The 5462-nt window shown below is 46.6% G+C and overlaps 1 non-coding gene across 1 annotated transcript; it reads left to right on the plus strand.

Annotated features, from left to right (window-relative positions):
• Positions 1–4217: 4217 nt before the first annotated feature.
• Positions 4218–4289, plus strand: TRNAA-UGC. Its single transcript has one exon. It is a non-coding gene; the product is annotated as a tRNA-Ala (tRNA).
• Positions 4290–5462: the final 1173 nt, after the last annotated feature.

Genomic DNA, 5462 nt, shown 5'->3' on the forward strand with positions numbered 1-5462 from the left:
AATCATTCCTTCTCCGTGTAACTTCAAACACCAATTCACATGGTATTTCTCCAAAGCAATAAATTAAATTGAAACTTAGGTGCATTTCCTCAAAGGCAGCGTAGAAAGCCATTATGCCAACCAAATCACCGTAGGCTGTATTATATTAATCAACTATTACCTAGGTGAACACATTTTCCCCAAGCAAGGCATAACTGCACCAGTTGTTTTTCTGGGGGACAATTTCTCAACAGAAGTATTAGAGCAATTTCTCCTTGGGTTATTTTTCTAGGCAGAGAAGCAGCTTGTGTGATAATTAAGGGGAAAGAGCAGCCACATACCTAGTTCTGTGAAGGTGTCTCCAGTTCTTCTGTAAGTGCTCCGAGATCCTCCAAATATTCATCTTGCTGAAGAAAAGGATTCACTGATAAAGCTCCCAATTGACTGAGGGATGACCAGGAAACACAGCTGGTTTCAAACAGAATGGTGTTTAAAAGGAGTACCTGAAAATGGCTGAAAGCTAATCTGGTCTTCTCCCCGCAGCCTTCTCCATTTCAGGGGTGTGGTTCAGTGGTAGAGCATCCGGTTTGCACGCAGAAGGTACCAGTCAGTGACATCTCCATAGGAAAGGCACAGGGAATGTGAAAGACACCTGCCCAAGAACTGCTGCCGGTCAGAGTAGACAATACTGACCTTAATCAAACAAAAGGTCTGACTCAGTAGAAGGTACTTCATGAGAAATCCTGAGCAAGACCTAAATACTTCTATTTGTTCCTCTTAAGAAACCTCTGTCATACTATATGTGTGTTCCCACACAGATCCCTGCTTAAAACTGCTCTAGGTACTACCGATATGAGTTCAGAAAAAGCAGAAGGTCTATATTTCCAGTTTGGGATCTATTTTTACACTGTGGCCTGGTTGCTGTGAATAACCACTCAACTTTGGTGAGACATTTACTTGTCAGCTGATCCATCCCAGCTGACTGAGATTACAAGGTGTTTTTGTTAGAACAGGGAGCAGAATTTTCACACAGAGAACTCAGTCCCGCTTGAGACCTCTCCTCTGTATACAGCAGCCATAAACAAAAGGGGGGGAGAAGCAAACACAGTAGTGGGGAATTATTAGAAAGGGACTGGAAATAAAATGGCCAGCTCAAAATGCCAGTATGTAACTCCTTAGGACAATACTGTCCATAGCTAAGCTGAAGTTCCCTGCTGCCCATCTCAAAAAGAATATCAGAGATAGAAATGACGCAGAAGAGGTTGCTAAAGTAGTCCAGAGGATAATGTTAAATGTTTCTACGTGCACCTGAGGCTTTTCAGTTTAGGAAACAAAACATAGCTGAACGGAATGTGAGCTAAAGTTTATGAAATGATAAATGATGAAGTGAAAGGACAGAAGGAATTTTTCCTGTCTTGTAATACTAGAACTTAACAAAGCCCTTAGTAGGTAGAGGACCAAAACAGAATGCTAAACTGGGGCTGCGGTCACACGGAGCAGTAGCCACGCTACAGAGATGGAAGATAGGTGGATTTTCCAGGCGCGATCACAGCGCCACATCTGGGAAGCGTAGAGCTCCCATGGCGAACCCGAGGCTTCCTGCCGAAGATGCGGGGTAAAAAACTAGTACCTCCAAGGTACTAGTTTCCAGAAACCGCAGGGCAAGGGCAGGCGCCTGATTGCATTTCTGGTGGTAGGTCGTGGCATCCAGTGCCCGCCCATGTCCTGTCGCTAAAAGGTTTTTTCCCCCCAAGTCTCCACGGGATGCGCACAAGCACCCAACGGCGCATGCGCACACTTGTTTAAATACAAAAAACACGTCCTCCTCCTCTTTTCCATACCCCCCAACTCCTGGCTCGGCCTGCTCGAGAGGAACTCTCTGCACCGGGCAGCAGAGGGGGAGGTGCGGCCCGGCTGAAGCTCCTCCTGGAGCGGACTGGACGGAGGACACAGTTTGCGTTCCTCTGCAGCCCTGGAAGGGGTTAATCCTGTGGAGCCTTTTGCTAGGGAGGCCGCTTCTTTGCCGTGCTGCAGGATTGTCCTGTGATCGGCACCTCCCCCCTAACCACGGGACCTCAATCACAAGTGTTCCCACCACAGACAGTTCAAATGTGATTGGACACAATACTTTCGGCGCGAATCCTAGCCGACGTCTGAAGCTTAGCATAGCTTCTCTATGGGATGATTCACACTTCAACCCCATGCATTCAGGGCAGCATCTGAATACATTACACATTTCTTACGATTTGGACAACCAGGGCTTTTTTCTGGGGGAACGCGCTGGAACAGAGTTTTGGAACCTCTTTGGCAAAATTCTTTTTAAAATATTTAAAAGTTCATGAGTTTTCAGTATACGGATTGAAAGCTTTATTTCCCTCTTGAGAGTTCCAGCACCTCCCCCCCCCAAAAAAAAAAGCCCAGGACAAAACCACTTCTTGGTGTGCCCAAAAGAGGGAGGAGCTGTAGCAGAACCCAGCAGAGCCATTTGAGTGCAGTGGTTAGAGTGTCAGTCTAGGACTGGAGGACCTGGGTTTCAAAATCTCCCTTGAGGGCCAATCATGCTGTCTCTCTCTCTAGGGCTATTGGGTGGGGGAGATAACTATGGATACTGCTCAGAGCTTCTTGGTAGAAGAGCGGCCTATCGATTGCTATCTAAACAGATGCCTTGCATATGGACAATCCCAGGCTCAGTCTTGGGCATCTCCAATTAAAGGCCTCAGCTAGCAGATTCTGAGGGAAACCTTTATCTCCTTGACACTGCCCAGTGCAAGAGAAAGAAGAAAGCCATGGTGTGGACAACATGGAGGGCAGAAGAATGTGGTAGGTAGGAACATAGTAGACCACCCCAAGACAGCTGGTCATGGCACAGTGGTAGAGCACTTGCTTTGCATGGAGAAATCCTAAGTACAACAATGTCAGACTCCTCCTCGCATCGTAATAAGCACGCTTTTGAAGAAAAGGTAACTTTATTAGAGCTGAAGGTGCATAACAGGATCACTGTTCAGAATGCGGGGTAAAAGCAATGGCAAAGCATATAATAAACATTCAAACTACTACGGGCCAATTGCGGGGGTTCCCCCGCGCGCCCTTGAGCCTGAGAACTAACGGTCCCAAGCCTCTCACGTTATCTTCTTCTCACGGTGTTTAGTGAGAGCTTCTCTACACTAACAAGCTCTTGCCTGTTGTGGGGAGGGGAAGGGAGAGGAGTTTGTAAGCCGCTCTGAGACTCCAAGTGAAGGGCGGGGTATAAATCCAATCTCTTCTTCTCTTCTTCTTGCATCCACCTGTGGCCTTGAGCTAGATAATTGTTTCAGCGAGTTACATAGACATGCGCATCTACGATTCTACAGTGAAAGAGGCAAGCACACACACATATACAGAATGAAAACAAAGAAATCCGAAGTACAACCCCTGGCATTTCCAATTAAACAAGGCAGCAGAAGCATCCTCAAATAGAGGGAAAGACCACTCTCTGCTTGAGACTTTGGAGAGTGGATGTCAGTCCAAGCAGACAGTACTGAGCTCAGGTGGACCAATATGTATAACCACCAGCCATAGCTTTTGTTCATTTCATTTGTAAAAGAGGCATAACATTCCTGGCAGATTTTGCTGTGATCAATTGTGCTTTTAAAATCATAACCTTTGTAACCCCAGTTAGGCTGCAAGATGGAGCTATTCTAGCAGCATAGAGAGAAGACAGGCTTTTTAAAACAACATTTCATCTGTGGCCAGGCGAGGATGCAATAGCAAGCTGGGGGCAGGACAGCAGAAACACATCACGTTTTGAAGCTCAGGGAGAGAGGTGACCCCCCCCTTAATTAAATTTTCCACATTTAAAATCTTACAAGCTAGCCGAGGGTGCAATACCTTAGCCACTATATTATGCCCGAAAGAAAGCAACAACTAAAGAGTCTCATTAGTCAAGGAGAGGTGCTGTTGTCACAAGTGCTTCCCCCCACCTCCCCCAGCCTCCTGTCTCTGACTCACATCCCTGCCTCTGACTCTAGTCCCATTCATTAAGAAATAATAGGAAAATCCCATTTGGTAGTTGCCTGACATGGCGCTCTGAGTAATAAGCTGGTGGGCTAAAGCCTGGTCTGATATGGGGGAACAGGGATTTTTTTTTGGAGGGGGGTTCCCCTTAACTCCCCTCCTAAAACTCGATCATCAGTTAGGTGCGTTACAATCTGCCAATCACCTCTCCCCTTCCCATTATTTACATTATTTATTTGTAGAGAGGGGCTGTGGCTCAGTGGTAGAGCATCTGCTTTGCATGCAGAAGGTCCCAGGTTCAATCCCCGGCATCTCCAGTTAAATGGACCAGGCAAGAGGTGATGTGAAAGGCCTCTGCCTGAGACCCTGGAGAGTTGCTGCCAGTCTGAATAGACAATACTGACCTTGATGGACCAAGGGTCTGATTCAGTATAAGGCAGCTTCATGTGTATACATGGCACTGAGTTTGGATGCCACATACTTCCTTCCCTTGCTTCCAAACAACCCACCACTAACATTTAAACAGGGAGTCCACGAACCAAGTACACAGTCCCTGTGATGTGCCCAATATGCACAATGGCTGTATTGTACAAATTGGGTGACATATGGAATTTCCATGTGTCTATTGCCTCCATGCCCTGACATGGATGGTTCAGGTTACCCCAGTCTTGTCAGATCTTGAAAGCTAAGCAGGCTCAGTGCTGGTTAATACTTGGATGGGAGACCACCAAGGAAACCCAGGGTTGCTACACAAAGGCAGGCAATGGTAAACTACCTCTGTTCATGTCTTGCCTTGAAAACCAGGCAGGCAATGTTCAACTACCTCTGTTCATGTCTTGCCTTGAAAACCATACAAGGTCGCCACAAGTCATCTGTGACTTGATGGTCCTTTCCACCACCATTGCCTCCATATAGCATGCTGAAGCTCCTAATCTGATTGCCTCTATGTTGCCTTGCACTGTTTCTCTTCAGCAGAGCGCCATACTAAGCAGCTTGGTGCCCAGTGCAGTAGCCACTTGTGCAGCTGAGTCAGGCTGCTACAGCTTGGAGTTGCTTTTGCCCAGTCCAGGACCCAAATAACCTCTTTTACTGGAGAAAGGGGCAGTCTGTTTGTTCCATCAGAGGACTAAAAGCTTCTAACTCTGTGTCTCCAAATGGCTGATTTAGGAACACATGGCAAGAATACACATTATCTGGATGAGGGTGTGGAGGGACTACTCATTATATTTGCAGATGGCACCAAATGGAAGGAGCAGTGAATGCACCAGAAGATAGAGATAGAATTCAGCAAGATCTGAACAGACGGGGAAAGTGGGCAGATGTGAGCAAGATGCAATTTAACAAGGATAAGTGCCGGGTTCTACATCTGGGTAACAAAAATGAGGAACACGCATACTAGATGGGGGATACACTTCTGGGTAGCAGTGTGTGTGTGTGTGAACAAGATCTTGGGGTATGGGTGGATCGTAAGTTAAATATGAACAGCCAGT

The sequence above is a fragment of the Gekko japonicus genome, unplaced genomic scaffold (assembly GCF_001447785.1).
Source record: "Gekko japonicus isolate JY-2015 unplaced genomic scaffold, Gekko_japonicus_V1.1 scaffold3109, whole genome shotgun sequence".
Classification (NCBI taxonomy): domain Eukaryota; kingdom Metazoa; phylum Chordata; class Lepidosauria; order Squamata; family Gekkonidae; genus Gekko; species Gekko japonicus.